Source organism: Cupressus sempervirens, chromosome 4 (genome assembly GCF_028749045.1).
Source record: "Cupressus sempervirens isolate cs-2001-9-10 chromosome 4, ASM2874904v1, whole genome shotgun sequence".
NCBI lineage: Eukaryota > Viridiplantae > Streptophyta > Pinopsida > Cupressales > Cupressaceae > Cupressus > Cupressus sempervirens.
In genome coordinates, this window is record NC_143121.1 from 651,622,553 (window position 1) to 651,645,061 (window position 22,509).

At 35.8% G+C, this 22,509-nt stretch overlaps 1 protein-coding gene across 3 annotated transcripts in view; it reads right to left on the reverse strand.

The window, feature by feature from the left end:
* Nucleotides 1-6,568: 6,568 nt before the first annotated feature.
* Nucleotides 6,569-22,509, reverse strand: part of LOC149562925 (uncharacterized) — a 243,832-nt gene continuing 227,891 nt past the window's right edge. For all 3 annotated transcript variants that reach the window (XM_089823946.1, XM_089823945.1, XM_089823943.1), the window contains one exon: nt 6,569-6,892. The gene's annotated coding sequence lies outside the window, so the exon portion shown is untranslated. The remainder of the gene's footprint in view (nt 6,893-22,509) is intronic.

The window sequence follows — 22,509 nt, forward strand, 5'->3', positions numbered from 1 at the left end:
TGTTGGCCACTATGCACTCCTTGATTAAGTTTAGTCAATATCTAGTGGATGTCAAGTTCGTCATTCGAACAGATCATAATAGCCTGAGGCACTTTTTAAAGCAACATAATTTGAATAAAAGGCAACAAAAATGGGTAAGTAAGATTTAGGCTTTTGATTTTTATATTGAATATGTGAAGGGAAATAATAATGTGGTAGTAGATGATATGTCAAGAAAACCTATCATAAGTTCATTGTCTCATATTTCAATTGATTGGAAAGCACACTTATTGGTGGAATACTCCATGAATACATTTACATGTAAGCTAATGGATGGAAACATTTAGGATGACTGATACAAGGTGGTTGATGACATGATCATCTACTACAATGTAATAGTGGTTGATAGTGTCTTAATTTATGATTAGATTTCCTCCATTTGTCATAAAAATTTATTTCCTAAGTCACTAGTTAACTAGTAGGAATGCCAAAAAACATGCTTAATTTATCATTAATTGGAAAGTGTATGCTTCCTTGTGTTTTTGGCTATCACGTGACAAATCTTATTAAATACTGCAGGAAATTACTCCAAAGGCGTTATAGGACAAGATGGTTGAAGAATGCATAAGATATGGGTTGTTGCTGATCCAATTTTTTATCTTACTAATGGAATCAATTTAAGTTCTAGGGATGGCATTTAGTTTGTTTATATCAAATATGGCTTCTGGCCTATGGCCAAAACCATATTCCTGAGTTGTAAGAATAGTTTTTGATTGGTTAAGACCAATTCCTTGTTTAGAATCTATATTTTGTGGACAAGGGACTTCTAAATTACTTATATGTGTGTGTAAACCTTTAAGACATATAATACATAGATGGTTATGAAGTATTGAAATTGATAATTGTTGTGGAAATATTCGTTCATGTGTTGAAGCAATTTGGTTGATTAAGTTTCCTCTCACCATGAGAACCAAAGGAAGGGACCCCTCTCGGAAACCAGGTGAGATTGTTTTAATTGCCTTTTGAATTATATTGTATGATTCTTATTTATGAGTAGCTTGAATTTGGTATGAAGCAATTAATCTTGAATATTGGATAGGTTGTTTAATAACTCTATAATAATTTATTTTGAGTAGTGTATCTCGGATTTCATTGTGATTGTTTTACTTAAAGATCAATCTCATCAACTCTCAGTGATAATTTTCCACCTTATTTTACAGACTCATATACCCTATTGCAATTCTTATACTCTGTTGCAAAAAAGTGAATCCCTTACCTCTATTGTAACTCATTTATTATCTCATTACTTTGAAACCATCAACCTCCTATCACAACCCATGTTCTTTTCATAACTTGCAAGTCTCTTGTCTCTTTTCACTATTTTGCTCAATAATGGTTATCACAGGTCTCTTATCGCCACCAATTCTCCTATCGCCACTAGGTCTCCTGTCACCACCAATTGTGAATCTTCGGTATTGGTATTTAATTGATTGGGTGTGATTATTAATTATGATTTTCACTATTGATATTTAACTGATTAATGTAATGATATTATATTCTGGTAATTGTTGTAATTAGATTGGATCCAAGTGTGAAGGTAGATTTCATCTTGCAAGTGTGAATTCTTTCAAGAAGAGAGTTTTACTCTTTGGAGTGTGAATTTCAATTCATTAGTTAGAAAGCTTTCAATTTGATTTCTTAATGTGTGAATTAGATTGCATCCATAACCACTTGGCATACTATCTTCATCCCTTGAGCAAAAGCCACTATATCTCTTAGTAGCTTATGAGTCCTAGATTGACACTCTTCGAGTATTCCAATCCAAATTATATCTCAAAACAATTCATCAAAATAGACCCCAACTTTACCCTACACAAGGACTGAATTTACTTAGTGTTTGAATCCAAACTAAAGCAAAAGATCCTGAAGGAAATGCATGCCTCAACATTAGTTAGACACCCTGGATTTCTCAAAACCTATAAACAACTCAGAGAGAGGTTCTTGTGGAAAGGACTTAAGGATGATGTATTGGAGTAGGTGTGGAAATGTGTAGTATGCAAGCAAAACAAAATTGAGCACACCTTAATTGTCGAACTATTACAACCCTTGCCAATATTGGAAGAGAACTACGATATCTCTATGGATTTCATCACTGGACTTCGAAGTGTAAATGAAAGAGATTACATCCTCATGGTTGTTGACCGATTGACAAAGTATGCACACTTCTTTGCCATCCCCACAAAGTTCCAAGCCACACAGGTTGTTGATTTATTCTTCAAAGAAGTTTTCCACCTACACAGGCTTCCCTGAAACATTATGAGTGATAGGGATGGTCATTTTCTCAATACCTTATGGACAAAATTATTTTAGTTAGTGGGAACATAATAATCACCAAGCACCAACTACTACCCCTAGATTGATGGACAAAAGAATATCGTGAACAAATGGTTGGAAGGCTACCTACAGAACTATATTTCTACATAGCAATGGGCATAGGTTATATGGTTGCACCTCAGAGAATATTGTTATAATACAATGTATCACAAGTCGATTAGGATGGCTCCCTTTGAATCACTCTATGGGTATGAGCCCCTTTCATTTGTGCACATGATTTTGGGTATCAATCACGCACCTCGAGCAAAAGACTATCTACAAGAAGGACATGAGGAAAATTTGTAGAGGGCACCAAATCAGCAAAAGATCTATGCCAACAGACATCGGATCAAGAGTAGTTTTGAGGTGGGCAATTTGGTCTATCTCAGGCTCCAATTGTACAAACTATCATCATTGAAGGAAAAGGGAAGGGAAAAACTAAGGCCATGCTTTTATAGTCCTTATCGTGTAACTTTCTGCATCGGTGAAATTGTCTATGAATTTGAACTACCAGAGAGAAGATGCATCTACAATATCTTTCTTGTATCCCACTTGAAGAAAGTCGTGGGACAAAGCATCACCGTAACCATAGAAATTCCACCTCTCAATGAAGAAGGGAAACTTGTGTTGGAACTAGTCAAAATCATTGATGTAAGAGAGAAGATACTGTCGATTCATACCATCAAGGAATACTTGGTACATTGGAAGCACTTGCTAATCAACGACGCCACTTGAGAAGGTGAACACATACGTGAGCATCTGGCGTTGCGTTGGCTTAGAACAAATGAACTTTGGGACGAGAGGACTATAATGTTCCTGTCATAAAATAAATAAGTAATTAAATATTTGTTTATGGGTTGATTGATTTAGCATATCTCTGATCTATTTTTATTTAATTATTTTAGTAGGTGTTTGTCGCACCACCTGTCTGCACTTAGTTTCTCCCTCAACGGGGTATTTATGTATGTGAGGTTGAGTTATTTAGGCTTGTGATTTGGATTATTTTTTATTGTACTGTAAATTCTAATTAGAATTCTTCTCATCTCACCATTTCAGAAGTGAAAGATCTTCCCTACTTGGCTATTTTCGATTTCTGTGGAATTCAAACCTCATCCCATTCTATCTCTATATTACTTGCTTAGATCTAGCAAATCTGTGCACCATCTTTGTTTGCAATTATAAATATTGTTTGGTGAAACTTCATCAATTCTATTGGCATCCATCTTGTTCTTTGAATCTAGAGTATACACTTATTTAATATTATTGATTTTCAACATTTGTAATCATTTGTTCATTGATGTAGGAGTAATTGGGAAACTAACGTCCCCTGCAACTATACAACATACCTATCTATTGTATCGTACGGTCTCACTATATGACAATCCAATCTCACCATGTGCTAAAGCAAACACATCCACTCAAATCCTACTCCCACCATAAGGCTCAACCTTGGCTATTGTACGAGCATCTCATTAGCCCCAACTAATAATGTAATAGGTAATGCTACGAATATATGTAAAAGAGTCATATCAGTTGTTATGTTGTCATTGATGTCAAGTCCTAGTTGGTTAGACATTATGCTAACTCAGTGGTGGACTATATCATTATGATTGGTGAAGAGGTTTTGAAGGAAGTATAACGAAGATAGAATTGATGTGTGGTATTCAGTGAGTACTTGAAAGAATTGGATAGTGATAATGTAATGTTGGTTTGATTGTTTTATAGTCATAAAATATTGTAAAGTATTGAAGTACACAGGCTTAACCAAGTGACAAGGTTAATGAAGGTAGATTTTACTCACGATGTGATTACAATGTTGATCAAGCAATTTGGCAAAGTAAGAAGAAGTTTAGTATTGCCCAAGCAAGTCGAGTATTAATCAAGTGATGTATCGGTCAAGTGACATGTTACATTTATTGATTAACAGCTGCAAGAACAAGTTTAAAAGATTTGGAATCCAAGTTAATGAAAACATGGAAAGTTCAAGATGGTCAAAGACACAAGACAAAGTATGTTACAAGATCTATGATTGGGAAAATTCAATAATGACCTAATGATGGAGATTTAAGAAGGATAAGGGTGAGCACAAAGGTCTATTCTCTATGTGGTTAAGTATATTGAATCTGAGATCGATGATTGTAATTAAGTAGCAATAAACAAAAGAATCTAGAAGCCCAAAGATGACTATTTAAGGAGGAGATCAAGATAGTTTTTGTTGTTGATCATATTGCTTATTACATTAGTTATGCTATTGATGTTGTTGTGAATGTGAAGTATTCAAAAGAAGAACTGAGCAAGGTGAACTAAGAAGAGTGGAAGAAAGCAAGGAGCAGAGTTGGTGAAAAGTGAAGGTGTGAATCAACCGAGTGAGAGATCAGAAGGAGAAAGAGAAAATAACAATAACTTGAACAAGTAAAAGGTAGTTGCTATACTAAATAGATACTTCTATTGTTACTTTCTAATCATTGCAACAGAAATTCTCGAAAACAAAGTAGACCTAACAAGTTAGTGAAATCCTATATGGTAGCATCAATTAGTGATGTTGGTAAGTCCTTTAGAACAGGCCACTCTTTAGATAGGATCAAGGAGTGATAAGGTCTAGATGATCTTTTCGTAAAATGCTCTAACAAGATCACATTAACAATGTCTATGTAACCTGTAACAAGGTTGGCTCTTAGTCGAGCTCACTTTAGAAGAGTAGTTTTTTTGGGTTGCCAATCTCAGGTGGTTTTTCCCTTTACAAGGTTTCCACGTTAAAATCATGGTGTTAATAGTGGGAATGTTATTTGTGTTGCAAGATGTTTTACATATTTTACATATTACTACAACTCGATAATAACTAAGTAACTGCAAGGTAATAAATAAATTATTTACTAATACACAGCTATGCAAAGAACACTAGGTTAATAGTTTGAAGTAAAATGGTTGAAAGAGTTGAATAATAAAATGGGTGTGTATAGTGAGTGTTTTCTATTGATGTTTGTAAAGTTTTGTTCGTATTGAAAGTGTTTAAAGAGATTGTAGGATAATTGGACATAACTAATCCCCCCCCCCCCCCCTGCCAGCTATCTAACACATCCTTCTAAGACCGTACGGCTGACTTAGTCTCTCCTTACTGTACTCCCCCTCCCCCCCATACGGACATCATTTGGTCACAACCATACACCAAGAACTACACCATACACCACAATCATTGATTTGGAGGAGAGGGGAATTGGTTCACAAGACTTTACAAAGGAAGGAACATTACACCTTACTAAAAAAAATAGGGTTCAACTCTACCAACACTTGACTTACTATAGATAGTAAATCCAACCTTATCTGATCAACAAAGATACTAGGGGTCAATACTGTAACTAAGGCCAATCTAGGTGCATTGACAAATATGGAAATGCTAAAGAGATGACTTACAATATATAGTAAGTGTACCAAACTGAGCCAACTAATGAATGAGTCAACCACTATCCATTCCATGAGTTGACATGCCCCTACCAAAAATAGCTCCGACCATAATTTGACTCACTATAAAATACTAAGTCCCCAACTAGAAGCTCTGCCAATGTCACCATAACTCCACACTATTACCAAACTGTGCAAGTGCCTTGCTGAAGTTAACAACTCTGACTTAACCAAAATAGTAACTTACTATAAATAGTAAGTGTGCCAATCTAGCTCAAGCAAAGAACAATCCTAAACATTCATGATCTCTAAAGTGGGAATTGGCCTCCAACTATGTCAATTCGACCCTCTGAAAAACTCCATTAGTCTATGAGGGTCAGGAAATAGGCTAATCCTTTAAAAGATGACACTCACAAAAAGGGTACATTACACAATCTTAATCATTATGAAAAATAATTGCTCTACCAAACCTATTAACCTACAAAAAATCAGAAAATAGACAAAGGGAGCATGTTTCACTCCTATAGCCTGAAGGAAGACATGACATATTAGTATGACAACATCTCGGTGAAAAACTAAACATTGGAATTAAACTACTGATTTGTACTATTTGAAAATGTGAATATTCTTAGTTAAGACAATAAAAAAAATGGCATGTCGAACAAGAAGGAAAAGGACCAAATTTTTCAAATAAGGTCAGTTGCACTCATTGCACTTCTCACATGCAACAGGCCTTGCCATTAAAAAGTTGCAAACAGGCTCATACCTATTCTTCCAATCAGCAGCATTTTAACAAGCAGACAACAATTAAGAGAAATTGGAAAAAATAAAATATAACTATTTTATCATTAAGAAATTATATTTTAACAAGGAAAAATATTAAAATTTTCAAATGACTTGGGTTGCACTCCTATTCAATGTGTCAAAGATATCACTTCTTACATTTAAGAGGCCTTGCCTTCAAAAGGCTGAAAATGATCCCGTACCTATTCTTTCAATCAATAATGTGCAAACAATTAGACAACAGTCCTAGAGGGATTGCAGAAGTCCACTGCTTATATTCATGAGCATCTTGACCCAGCCAATGTAGCGAAAATTCTGATGCATCTGGAGACAAACTATGCACAGAAGAAGGCAAAACCTGAAAGATGTTTAAAAAATGATAGTACAGGGTGAGATATAATTTTAGTGTCAATTCTAGTGAACTAAAAAAACGAGAAGATTATAAAAGACAATCAAACACACTTAAGGACTTGAAACAGAAATCATGCTAATCAGATAACCTACATCATATGGAAAATCTGAGTTATTCTCTTGAGACGTCTCCATTTACATTCATATGGGAAATGCATAAAAGCATAATCTCATGTATATGTACATCAAAAATTAAGTATTGAATTCATGGCTCAAATCTACAGTAGCTTCTGAATCAAGAACCATCTTGTTATGTAGATTCTCCTACAGCTAGAAATTAGTCATAAATATAGCAAGTGGGATTTCAAAATTAGTGTAAAATTACAAAAACAAATAATACAATATAATAATATTATGATAGACACTTGGTAGTGGCTTAAGAGATCATGATCCTTGTCTAAATTTGTGTTATTGTTACGAACATCATTCAGATGAGGTTTGCAATCTGAAACAGTGAAATGTTGTTAAAGACTAGGTGAGAATCTTGGAGTGGTGCATGTGCAGGAAATAAAGATCTCCTCGGCAGCATATAATTTCAACGATTATGTTAGGTAAGAACTTTTGAGTTTTTACTTGCAGAGGCACGTAGTCTAGCTATAGGAAAAGTACAAGGCCTGGATAAAATCAGGAAAGACATTATGAAGCTATAGCAGCAGTTAGCCCAAAATTTTGAGCTAGATATAAGAGCTGAAATAATGAGCATATATGATGAGTACAACAAATTCGCTCCACAGATTCAAAAAACTACCCTTCATGGATTATATGGACTTTCATCCAAATCTACAAAACAAGACTAACATAGCAAAAACAAAATATTATGAATTGGCCTAGTATCTCCTAGCAAAAAATAAGTGCAGATATTTGTATGACAAAGACAATAATCAGCCTACTAGTGGTCTTAAAATAGTAGAGCAACCAACTACCACACCTCATAATCATGTAGGAGATGATAACTATGGTACAGGTTTATTGATTCGTACTATGGAGGTAGAGGTCTCTTGCGGGGCTGTCGAAACCAGTGCTCTTGATAAGCACATTGGAGAAGCTTGTCCAATCAGCCAATGATGAGGATTCAACGACTTCTGTGAGTGTTGATGGTGAATGCAATTCATTCCTACGAGTCTCTACATATGGTATGGTTTGTCTTGTGATGAATTTATTTCTGAATATGATGCTGCCCCTAAAACCTGTACACAACTAGATATGAAAGATGATATTTATCACATGGATATATGTGATGAAACAATTTCTCCCACCTCATATGCATTTGACTCATCTCATATGCCTACTAGTTCACCTTATTTAGAGAGTCAAATGAAAGTAATGGACAAAAGATTATTGCAGCTCTGTCGCATTTTGATAACATTTATGAGATGGTTGAAAAACACTTTTGGAGGGAAAAATTAGAGAGAAGGCAAAAAGGACTATAAGAAGAGTTCTCACATTTGCAGGTAATTAAGGAAGGAATGAGAACAATGAAATCAGATTGCCTACACCTTCTTTCAGATTGGGATCATCTCTTTGACCTGACCTATCAGCTCATGAATGCCAATGACATCCTTGAAGCTACTTTAGTGGCATTTTATGAACCAGAAAATCAGCTTGCTGAGTTGAATCAGAAATTAGATTTGGTGCACTCCAATTCAGCACAAAATTTAGATATGACTGTTGAGGAGGTTGTTAGTTATGACAGCATGAAGGCTGATCAGGTTGAGAAGGATTCATGCACTTCTAGTGGGCAGATTGTACCATATGCTGAGTCTTTGACAAAGGTTGAGATCATGTAGTGTGACTATACAGTGAGGTGTGTTCATCCCTTTTTGTTTTATCCACAAGTAGAGCATTTGATAAGGCATAGGTATGGGTTGACTCACAGATTGTATCATCCATTGTGGGATGAAGGTATGGCATCTTCGGAAGATGGTATTAGAGGTTGCAAGTATTTGAACCAGGTGGTGATGGGAGATAACTTATAGGGGCACCAGCCAGTTTTTCCACTATAGTGATATGTATCCAAGTGGATTGCTTACTTCTATGTCATAGGGGTGTCATAGAGATACAAGTTTACAAGGTGATTATGGTGTCAGTTGCCACCAGCTGGATTACTTGCAGAGTAAGCACATCCTTAGGGGTCTTATAGAGGTTGGTTGTAGTTATGAAGTTGTTGATTCCTTCAATAGTTTGTATCTCCTTATGGACGATGGATGTGAGAATTGTTTTCTTTTGGACCCAAGTATTGATAGAGTTAGCAATATAGCTTGGTTGGGTTTCACTGATGGGCTTCACCAATCCTAGCATGGTGAAGATGAGATCAAAGTTGTGCAACAAGAATCTGATGACCTTCTCAAATATGTTTTGATTTTGATGGATTCCTCTTGTGTGCAAACTTTAGATAGTTACTGTGATGCATGTCCTTACATAGTTGAGGGAGGTGAGATAGGATGGCTTTCTAAGTCGCTCTCTTTTGAGATGTTTACTCTTACGACACCTATTATTGGATTACTCCATCTTTTCCAGTAGGGTGTTAAGGTTTATGAGGTAATTTGGCAGATATTATCCTCTTCATGGCCACAGGTATTACAAAAGATAGTGGGTGATATCAGAGATATCACACAAGTTTTTATGTGGGATCCAGGGATCATAGTGGTAAACTGGTTGCATCATTATTGTTGGTTCTACAGTTTGGCATATCTTGATTATATAGTTACAGGTACGAGCTATAGAGCGCCTTGCAAATGGACATTAGACCCTAGTATTGGATTATGGACTCATGATTGCTAGAGGGCAAGCAATCTCGAGGAGGGAAGACTTGTGATGTCCCATTTTTGGGACATTAAGAATTCTAAAGTCAAATTCATAAAATATTAATTTTGGCTCAAGGGAGCTTAATGAAAAATTATAAAATAGGTCAAATCAATATTTTAAGTGAGTTAAAGGTGATGAAGAAGGAAAAGACGAAAGGACGGAAAAGGGAAACCGAAGGGTCGCAATTTTGAGCACAAAAGAGGAAAGCTTCATTCAATTGAGCATGCTTGGATTATTGTTTGTTTGGAGAATTTGAGTTTCTTTTGGAGAAACATTGCAAGAGTTTACATCTTCCATTTTCACACCTGAGGACGCAAACCTTCAGACCATCTATAGTGGATTGGACGTAGCCCCGATTCATCATCTGTAGTGAATTTGCGACGAAGTTCACAATTGCATTTCAAGTTCTTTTCTGATTATCCAATCTGATTGTAATATTGTCTTTAAGATTGGATTTTTGATAGTTGGTTATAGTATTGCTAATGTATAATGCAATAACATAATTTGAGATATTTTAATGAACAGTTACTAGTTCATTGCTTGTTATGTCTACTGGTTTTTACAAAAGATATATATTTATATTCTGAAAATTATTTTGAGAAAAGTTAGAGATAATATCCAACTAAGATATTACACACCCTTGAAAATTTTGGGATACCACACAATAGTTGTACCCTTAGAGGCCCCATCAGAATCCCCACTAACAATAGCATTATTTTTTAAAAACTTTAGCTTTTCAACTTTCTCCTTACTCATCTTAGTTTCCTAAATGAGAAGAAGATTAGGCTAATGGTCTGTACAAATATTTCTCAAAATATCTTATTTATGGAGTTCATTAAGACATCATGTGTTCCAGGAAATTATCTTCATTTTCTAACTAGGGAATATACCTCTCTCATGGTAAGTTGCTTACCATCCGCAATGTCTCTTTTGCTCTCCTTTTCCCCGGCTATCATCTTGGATGGTCATCTAGGAAGTGACTTCGGTGAGCCTACATCTGCTTTCGGTCGATTTCTGGTAGCCATACCCCCTAAGATTTAGAAGCACCCTTCTCATTTTTCTTCTTGTCTATGGAGTTTGGGCCTGGCTTAGATGTGCCCTTTCCTAGGTTGTTTCTTTTCTTTGGTCCAACTGTTGACTATCCTACCATGTCCTCTATTTTCTTCTAGAAGATCTAATAATAAATGATAATAACATAATAAAATGAAGTGTAATAGAAATTTTTGAATTTTTTCTCCTGCCTGGCTCCGTGCGCCTAGCTTCAGCCTGCCTGGCTCCTTGATTTTTTTCTCCCGCCTGGCTCAGTGCGCCTGGCTTCGGCTTCGGCCCCTGGCTTACGGCTTCCCTCTTTGAATTTTTTCTCGCCTGGCTTCGGCTTCAACTCCGGCCCCTGGCTTAGTCTAGCCTCTGCACATGGATTCGATTTTGGCTTCGGCTTCAGCGCCTGGCTTCGGCTTCGACTCCTGCGTGGGATCTGCTCTGAATCTCTAATCAGAGATGGTTTGCTAATGCTGGTTATTGGTCGTTCGGGTTCTTTTTGCTGTGCTTCGTGCCTCTTTCTGCTGGCTATTGGTAATTGTCTTTGGTTGCAGGGTCTTGGTGTGGGAATGCTTCCTACCACTGTCGCTGGTTCTGGGTCAGCTTCTTCAATGCCTTCTGGGGGTAGATCTGCATCTTATGCCGATGTGGCTGCATTTGAGGCTGGTCTTAATGGAGCTCATGCTATTCTATCCGGGCCTTCTCGTCCTTGTGAAGCTTCCCCTATATGTGTTTCAAACCCTATAAGGGTTCTCTTGGATTCTGAAATAGTCGATAATATTTTAGGTACGGTAGATGAGCTTTCTTCTTTTTCTGTTATCTTTAGATTTCGGGGTTTTTGGCCCTCTTTCTGATCTTCAGGCTTGGATTTATAAGCTTTGGGAGCCCATTTTAGATGATGTGGTCCATATCTTTCCGGTGGCTAAAGGTTTTTTCATAGTAAAGTTCAATTCTGTAAAAGACAGGAAGACTATTTTGTGCAACCACAGTTTCTCATGGGAGGACAGATTTCCTCTTATGGCCAAACCGTGGCATATGGATTTTGATCCGCTTACTGAATTGTTTAACAAGGTACCTATCTGGGTCCGGTTACCGAATCTCTCAATGCATCTGTGGCTTGATTCAGTTTATGAAGCTATTGGGGCTACTATTGGTGATTTTCTATATGTGGACCTAGACACTTCCGATCTCCTTCATTCTACATATGCTAGATTTCTTGTAGAGGTGGATATTTCTAAGGGCCTTCCTGATATGGTCTGTTTGGATTCTTCAAGCGGCTCTTGGACCCAATCATTGGATTATGAAGGTATTCCTTTTCGCTGTAGAAAATGTCATAAGACTGGTCACATTGCTGCTCACTGTTCTGCTGTGAAGACTAAAACCAAGCAACCACCTTCCTAGTGGTCAAGGGCCTCTTCCAAACACTATAAGTTGGCTAAGTCTAGTGATGTGCCTCTGGATTCAGCAGCTATATCTGCGAAGGCTTCTTCAGCTGATGTTCTTTCGGCACCATTGTTTCAGGAGGTTCCTGTTCCTTCTCCTGCCGCAGTACTGGACGTTCCTCCTGGTCTTGTTGCGGGCCAAGACCCTTTCCCCTCTCCTACTCCTGCCCCTGACCCTGTTCTTCCTCTTGGTTCTGTGGGGGGCCAATCAACTTTGGTGCCTTCTCCTAACCTCTTGCGGATGGATCCACTTTTTTCAAAGGAAGATCCTTCTTTGGTACCTTTGCGGGGTGCCACTGTTCCATCTCTGGTCTCTGCTGTCACATCCTCTTTCCTGGCTTTTGGAGTTTTGGTTCTGGTTGTGATGGTGCAAATTTATTTTGGCAAAAGGCTGCAAGTTTGGTGGAGGATGGATGGAATACAGTAAAAGGAAAAAAGGTAAAATCATCCACTCCCTCTTTTGATATGGCACTAAGGTCTCACAAGAAGGGTTCAAAAGGGAAAGTCTGACTCTCCTGGCTTTTGGCCAGCTGTCCCCTCGCTCTTTTGGCCTTTTGTTATTGGCAGTGTGTTTCTTTATGGGGTTTCAGGAGCCCAATAAAACCTATTTATGTGGCTGGTGTTGTCTTGTTCAATACGTTGCCACTTTGGTCACCTTTTGTTTGGTGACTTGTTTCACCTTTGTTGTCTCTTTTTGGGTTTCAGGCTCCCTTCAAAACCTCTTTGTGTGGCAGATTAGTACTATGTTATCTGCGATGCCACTCTGGTCACTATGTTCTATTTGGTGACCCATTCTTTCTTACATCTGTAGTTTTGTTTAGTTGAGCTTCATTGAAAATTCTTGAAATGTAAAGGGTTTCAGGGCCCCTTCAAATCCTGTTTGTCTTATCAAAAACATAATAAAATGAATAAATAAATTATAATATAATTTATAATTCATTTAACTATATTAATTTAACTAAAATAATAGAATACTATAAGTAAATAAATAAATATAAATATATAATTGATTTGATAAAAGTCAATTTAAGTGTAACAAACGGTTTTTCATATCAAAACAAAGATGGTTTATAAAGAGATTTTCCAAATAATCATTGAACAGATGACTGAATTCCTTATCATATGACATTAACTGGTTTAACCATCAATGATTAACTAAAATAACCATGTTCAATTGAAATAACCATATCGATGATCAACTGAAATAACTAGATTAACGATTAACTGAAAATAATTGTATCAGTGATCAATTGAAATAACTAGTTCAACAATTAACTGAAAATTATTGTATCAATGATCAACTAAAATAATTAGATTAATGATTAACTGAAAATAACTGTATTTAACAATAAATATAATAACGATTATCTTTCTCTAAGTGCAAGTAAATGCTTATCATGGAAAGAAGAAAAGAAACATACAAGTATTATTTGGTGGGTCGTTGGTTGGTTGTGCAAACCTTGGCTTTTGGTAAGAGGAGAAGCATTGACTTAGGCTTAGCCTTCCAACCTCAAACCATACTTATCCCCACACAATCTCTTGAATTAGAAAGGCCCTTCCTACCTCGGGATTGGGCTTGGGATACTTTTGGTCCAGCCACCTGAGCATTCTGGTGTTTAAAATGTCTGTACAATTATGGATGGACATGTCTGCATAACTGGCACCATTGACATCAAGTGATCAATAGATGGCAAACATGCCTTTAAACAACCTTGGCCAAGGTTTTTCTAATGGATTCAATGACCCGATCACCACTCGACTTGACAATAGGGAAACAACAATACGGACATGCATAAGCTATTAAATAAAATTATTTGGATGTAGTTGTATCATATCTGATTTCACTTTCATTTCATTGCAGATTTCATCTCACCTCTTCACCTTTCCATGGCCATACAGCTGGTGAGTCTTAGGTGTCTGAAATCTCAGAGCAATCGGCTTTGTCTGTTAATTCATGAAAATTAGATGCTTCCTACATTTCACAGTCTGTGATTTTGAGAGATTATATTCTTTAAGACTTGCAGAAATAAAAGTCATTCGATTCTGATTTCCAATGGCAAAAATAATTCATGATTCCATGTCATGGATACTTTGCTATGATTTATAGTAAACAACTCCCTAAAGTTATTTAAGTGTGAATGAGTATAATCTGCAGCCCACTGCTATGGAAATCGAAATGCAATAATTGTTGTTGATGGAATTATAGCAATGTTTGGAAAACGATCAACCACGTGACCTAGTATAAATTCTGGAAATGTTTGGAGTCTTGCTAGACACTTGTGTATCAGCTCTTCTTCAAATTGATAACCAGGCATAATCACAGTGTGTAAATGAAACCTCAACTTCACCAAGGAAGAACAATATATGGCAGACTTGTAACAAGAAAGGCGTTGCTATAAACTGCAGAGGTTATGAATGTAATTTGTAGAGATTTGAATGGTAAGTGGAAGTCGGAAAGTGAGCAAGGAAGAGTGGAAATAAGGAAGTCGGGAATGATATTTTGTCCTTCGTCTCTCCCAACTCATGATATATATAAAAGGTTAAGGATCCTTTGGCTTCCAAGAAGCCATAACATAAAAAAATATCTTGGCTCTTGTATGCCAACAGAAAAATAAATGTCAAGTGTTACAATCGGTTCCAAAATAAAAAGAAAGGAATAATAGGATGGAAGAAGATTTGAAGGTTATAATTCGAAATAAATATTATGGTTTATATCTATCTACGTACACATAGATATATTGGTGAGGTGGAATTATTTTATTATAAAAATAATAATATTATGGTGTCACTTTATTTTTATATCTGTGTACGTATATAGGTATATAATATAATAATATGGTGAAAGATCATTCAAAATCCTTTGAGGCACATATTATATTTTAATTTATTTATTTTATGTTTTAAATTGTTTATTTAATAGCTCATGCTAGTCTTTCAGTTGTAGTCCTAAAGTTCAAGTCATTAGGTCCTTGCCAAAGCAATTTAAGGTCATACCTGTCAATCTTGATGACTGGACTAAGCTAGTATCCCATTCCGTTGATCCTGTTTGGCAATGCTTCCCCCTTCATATTCTCTTGCAATCACCCGTGCAAAACTTCCACGATAATAACAAGTTCCATATAAACATTTTTTAAAAATTCAATTATTAACCATAATTCTAAAAATCAAGCAACTACTAAACATCACATGACAAATAATGGATAACGACAATCTTCATTAACAGTTAATATAATGGATATAAGTAACTACCTACTTCACATGATTACGAAAGAAAAACCCATTCAATCTAGCTGATGAAGGCACAATCCAAGACAAAAATGAACACAACAGGAAAGGGGGAATATTATTATCAGTAATGATATGCTATTACATTCAGTACAAAAAAAATAGACTCCACAACATGCCCTATGGGCTTACAATATTATCAGATTCTGAAGAAAACCCTTCTTACAGTACCTTCTCCAAAACTCTACCAAAAACTGCCTTTACAATGCCAGAAATGTCCTTAAGTAAACCAAATTAGGTTTAGGGTTAGGAATACATTATAGAATATGCCATTTGGCATCCACCGCCAAAACAAAAGGTTCTACAAAACGCGTCAGAAGCCTGTGTAAAATTAGAAGAATCCGAAAATGGTAGTCCAACTTCCGAGAGGCATAACTTTTGATCTGGGACTCCGACTAACGAACCATTTACATTTCTGAAAAGCTCTCCAAGCACTCTATAGCCCCATGGACAAGATTTTCTTGTCCCCAATCTTTCAATCCCATATGAGGTTTTTTAGTGCCTCAAATCTGACTTTGAAGCACTCTTAGGAGGTCTTCAGGCAACTTAAAACTGCAATAACTTTCAAACCGTAAAGCCTTTTGACCTAATTCTTTTTCTGGAATGCTTTAAATTACAAGTATAATCATCCCTCCAACTTACACCCTCTAACTCATCATAATTATGGCTCAATTACAAAATAACCTATTTTTTGCATTGGCATGTATCTCAAAGTGCTCAAAAACTCTAACCCAGAAAACCAATAGTGGAACTATGAGAATTGGAATCTTTATTTGACCCAAATGGGTATTCAAAAATGAAAACACATCAAATAGAAACTAACACTAAGCATATTTTTGGGTGATATAGGATTGCCCTTACACCACTGGATGCTCCTGCATCACTAGCAATTATAATCAAATTTAAAATTAGGTCAAAAATTGGGATGTAACATTAAGCATTATTTGTATATATATAAATATAAATAATAAGTAGACAAAATATATGATATAATATAACCAAATGTTATTATTTATTTTAAGTATAATATCAATAACAATTATTGACGTATTACTACTGCTAATCAAAAATGGCTAGCCAAACTCGCTAAATTCACAAGAAAGATTACAAATAACATTGCAGAGCTGAAGGCCTTAATTGAAGGATTACACCTGAGTTTGGAATTGGGGGTTAGGAAATTGGTTATCAAGGGAGATTCTCAAATCATTTTAAACACAATTAGAAAACGAGGAACTCTTAATTGGGAGCTCAACTCCAAATTAGAACAGGCTCTAGAATTAATAGACAAATTAAAGGTCGTCTAAATTCAACACATTTACAGAGAAGTCAATAAAGATGTTGACTTTCTAGCAAATGTAGAGGTAGATGGAGAGGATATACTTGTTAAAAAGAACCAAGCACTCTTAATTAATTATTAATCAAATCCATTTATAGAAATCTTAATGACTAAATGGATGCTAATAATCGTAATGATAAAAGTAAAATTCAGTTACTACTTTTGTTCTGAATAAATAATAGTATTTGATCCTTTTACAATGGTTAAAAGATAGACAATGGAATCAATTTTTATTTTTTATCTTTTTATTTATTATTTTTTAACTAATGCTCTAACAAGGATCTTGGCTAAGAATTTTATAGTAGTGCAAGACTCTGCACTCTTAATGTTTAAGGGAAAATAACGAACAAGGAATGGAAAACAACTAATTTTGCATTCGGAACTCGGAAAATTTATAGCAAGATCTCTATATTGAAAGGGAAATCTCATGGATTAAAAGATGTGAATGTTATAAGATGAAGACAATGTCTTGCTAAAAGATCTAAATTTATTGCTCCTTTTGAGCAAGAATAGTTTTTATTTATTTAATATAGTTGAGGGCTTCGGCCTTGTCTATCAAAATAATAATAAAAATAATTGAAGTATTAATAAATGAAAAGTCAAATATTAATTTAAAAAATAAATATCAACCATCTAAATGAGAGCTAGTATGAGGGCAAATAATTATAATCAATGAGGATTATCCTTGTTAGGAATTAGTATAACTAGTTACCAATTTCCAAACATGCTAACAAATGAAGTGGTGCGGTTAGTATTAGAAGGGAGATATATGAGCAGATAGCATAACCCTTCAATCCAGCAATAAGATATATACATAGGCAGAGAACCTCAATAGAAACAAGTATACAACATGAAGAAACCAAAGGATATGATAGAAGAGAGGAACAATTGGCATCAGTTATCAGTCAATAGGAGGGAATAAAAAAGAACATAAATAGTGATTAAGTCAACTATTGTAGGGGGGTATATTATACACACTAATAACTTATCAGATAAAAATAAATAGAAGGATGCAATTGAATGGAAATTGGGCAAGGATGAAGAAAATGACAAGGAAAAAAATAAGCATTTACTGATAGAAAGGAGGGAATGATTCAGTGATTAATATTTACACAATTATAAATAAATAAGCCAAACAACCTCTTGAAATTATTTGTAATATCTAAATTTTTGTCAGCATCAGAGTTTCAGAGATTAGCCTATTATTGTGATCCTCATAGCCTGATAATTGTGGATAGGGGGTCTTATGAGGCAGTGGCTTGGCTTGGGAGGGCCTTGTCTTCTCCACAATTTAGTAGATTACAGGTTGGTCTTCGCTTGGCTCAGATTGGACTTTGTTTGAGCTTAGTTTTGTGTACTTACTATTTGTGGTAAGTCAAGTGTTGATTGACTTGGACCATTTCTATTTTTGGAAAGTGTATTTGGTCACATGGAGAAATAATAGGTGTGACCCCTATTTTAGGAAACATATTTAAATGATGGGTATGTTCGGAGATGTCATATTTTTAGTGACCAAAGTAGTATTAATACATTAAATGGCTTATTTAAGGTTATAATTTAATTTCATAATTTCACTTAATTGAGGTTTGAGTTATCATTGGAAGGGGCCATTTATGTAATTAGTCATAAGCCAAGTCAAGTATTAAATACAACATGACAAGAAATTCTTATTCATTTAAAAGAATCTAATGGAAACTTCTAATTAATGTTGTGTTCAAGCTTCTTAAGTGGAGTTTCATTTGGGAAACAAGTGATTTTTGGAGATTATAAATATGGGCTCATTGTGAAAGGAAAGGATCTGATTATTTGAATTGTTTATTTTGCTTTGTCGTCTCTGTAATGTTTCCATAGTTTTGAGTATTCAATTCTCTTGCCAAAGCATAAGGGTTTGAAGCTAAGAGGCATTTAAATCACTCTTGAGGTATAGTGATTTCATTTTATCCTGAATATTTGTTGAGCCTACTTTACTGTGCTTCCTGTGGCTGGGAGTAGTAGAGACTCTTGTGAAAGTTGGTGGTTAGGTACTTTGATTTCAGGTGCCAATTGCATCTACTAACTAGTGTTTGCGTCTTGGATTAATTAAGTCTGAGTTTGGGCATCAAAAACATCTGCCAACAAACATCCCATTTCCCACCATTGGCGTGGCATGTCCATTCTATCCTAGATGCCCAATCACCTTTATTGTTTGGTCTTATTTCAAACTGGGAGATAGATATAGGAAATTCCATTGTTTGGAGATGGAATTCTTCATTCTTGGGCAGCACAAACCCTACCAAGGTTGTGCTTTGGCTGCAAGCTTGGGATGCAACTTTGGGCATTTGCATTTGATTTCAACACCAGTCTAGACATCACTGTTTTCCCAGTTGTAAATACTATTATCAGGCATTATTGTTTAGGATTCAGCTTGCCTATGTGACTGGAGTATAGGATTTGCCACTCACTCAAATTGAGGAAGAAATCGCCTTTTCTTGAGCTACTATTTTGGTTTTGCTACAGATTTGAGCAAGGTCTGAAAGCAATCAGGTTCCTCTAATTTCTTGATTGCAATATTCATAGTTATTTGGTTAATTCAGAATTGCATGATGGGCACTATTATCACCTAAAACTGCACCATTGCTAAGTTTGACAAAACTCAACATTTCAAGGAAACATTGAAACACTCATAAGCTGTGGGTCATTTGAAAATGGAGTGAATCTCTGGATAAGGCCAGCTCCTAGCTTCTGAACTACTGAAATTTATAGGAAAACGGATAGAAAAACTTTAAATTAAATGACTGATAATTTAAGAAACATAAAACTTTGAAAATTTCACTGCATGAACCTATAGTGAAACAACTTTATGAAGATGAACACATTCAGAATTACACTAATCCACTTGCAAACAAGAATCCTAGAATCACAACTAGTTATGAATCTCTTACACATAAATATTTCACTGACTGGTTATAAATGACAGAAAAACTGAAAAGGAAAAGACTTCAATAAATAAACTGCAAATAATAGGCCTTCAAATACATTCACTTCAAAACTAAGTTACAGAAAATATGATGCCAAAAGACCAAGGATCAGAAAAATCACTAAGTCCTCCTCTCTCAATAATCAGAATTGCTAACAAAATGAGTTCAAAACTCACTAAGTACCAAAATCCAACCACCTGGGTCGAATGCCTTAATGATTCCTAAGGTGTTAACTGTCTAATTGGACAACCCCTTTTTCTAATGGCTAATACTTGAGACCTAACTTATCAGCTAATTGTTTATGCATAACAGAATTGCTAGCACCGCTATCTACCATGCAGTTGTGAATCAATTTATCTCCTACAATCAGTGATAAATAAAACGCAGAAGGCTTAAGATCTTTAGATACCTCATTTCTTGGCACATTACTCATGTCTTGTGGATGATTTGTAAACACGTTGCATCTTACTGCTGATGTAGACTCATTTCTGCCTTTCAATTCCTCCAAAGCAACTTGCAACATATCTTTCTGCCCTGGAATTGACAAAGTGTCCCATACTGACATATTCACATTCAACTTCTTCATGCTGTCCACAATGCTATATGGTACAATAGGACTCATCTTCTGATGGGTCTTCCCCACATCACGATCAGCTTGTACATGAGGTTGTCCCTTAGATGCAATGGTTGAATTCCTTTGTAGCACATGTATTTGCGGAGAGGATGATTGTGCAATTGTTTTACCTTTATCATCTTCTTTAGCTATTGTTTGTGTTGTATCAGTTGCTTTATCAGCTGCATTATTGAGCTCAAAAGCTCTCTTTTTGGTTTTAGTATAAACAACAATTGCAAGATTATCCATATTCACACCACAAAACTAATCCCCTTGCCAGTTTAGAAGTCTAGTCTCATTTGGAGGTTGGTTCTAATGTGGAACAGCCTCATCATGAGGTGCATCTTATTGTGCCATTGGCATACTATGAACCATTAATGCTTAGTTAATCACTCCATTTGAACATGTACTTTGGTTATGTGGCTGATTGCATAGAAAACACCACTCATAGTTAGTGGCAAGGTTTTTTTGAGCAGGTACTATATCTTTGGAAGTACTAGCTGCGGCAATATTATATGGTTGAAATGGCTTGGAATTTACATTCTGCCTCTTACCTTGGTAACCACCTTGAAAACCTCCTTGATAATTATGCATGTTTCCCTGGTAACCACCTTGATTTTGTTGCTGAAAATTATTGTTTGGCTGATAAGGCGGATTTTGAAATTGTTGCTTCTTGATGTTGGTCAACTCATTACCAAACATTTGTAAAATACCTTTGATTTCTTGTAAATCATTTGGTTGGGTTACGCACTACTTGCAACTACTATTTGTTGTGAATTTGGAGCTACTAGTGTTGGTGATGGTGGTATTACTGCCAATGGAACTTCTTGTAATGGTACAACAGGCTATATAACTAGTGCCACAGGAAAGATGGGCATTGGTGGCCTTTCGAGCTATCTGACCAGCCTATATCAAATTGTTTTTTGCATTAATAGCTAGCTGGTAGGCTGCAGGCAATGTATTGCCACCTAATGTTTGACTCATAACAACAATATTGCTATTAAAGGCCCTCAAGTAATGTAAGAATGTGTGTTCAACTACAGGCCTCACCATTGTAGGAATCCTTTCTAAAGTCTTTTGAAATCTGAAATTAAAATCAGAGACTTGTTCATGTAGTGCTCTCTAAATAGTGGCTAGTTGTTGGACCAGTAACAAATGATCAAAATTGTCCTTGAAAAAATCACATAAAGCACCACCAAGCTGGCCCTAGTCTCCTACTGATCTCGCATCCAATCTTCTATACCTTTCTAAGGCCTTTCCGTAGCCGCCAACAGCCTCACAATGACATTATCTTGCATAATATAATGTGAAGCACACAGATTTGCTACATCTTGAATATGCTCAATTGGAGTAACTTGGTTCTCTCCTAAGAGTTGCCACTGGTATATCATCATGATTAGTCAAATTCAAGAGGCTGCCTTGATTGAGTGCAGCAAAAGCTTTAGCCATCTGAGCTAGTAGAGTCCTCTTTCTTCTTCGAATTCCAAATTGAGCATCTGAACTACTTGCTATTGCACTAATTCTTGCGGCAAGGGGTGTTGACCTTGTCTTCTTGTATATACAAGAGTTTCTTGGACCTTCTCAATGGTCCTTTTTCGTCTTCTGTGAGGAGACAACTCTCTGTACTGAAAGTTCTTTGATCTTCTTGTATGTCTTCTCATAAAAACTTATTAGCACTAATTCCTCTGATTCTTCACGAATGGAGTTGCCAATTGTGTTATAGAAAACCTCTAAAAGCCCCAATTTTTTTGCAGATTTGCACAATAAGAACCAGCAAATATGAAAATATTTTGAAAACTGTATGTTCAACAGTGTCCCACCGGGCGTGCCAAAAACTGTTATCACCTAAAACTGCACTGTTGCTAAATTTGACAAAACTCAATGTTTCAAGGAAACATTGAAACACTCCTAAGCTATTGGTCACTTGAAAATGGAGTGAATCTCCGAATAAGGCTGGCTCCTAGCTTCTGAACTACTGAAATTTCTAGGAAAAGGGATAGAAAAACTTGAAATTAAATGACTGATAACTTAAAAAACATGAAAACCTTGAAAATTTCACCGCATGAACCTATTGTGAAATGACTTTAT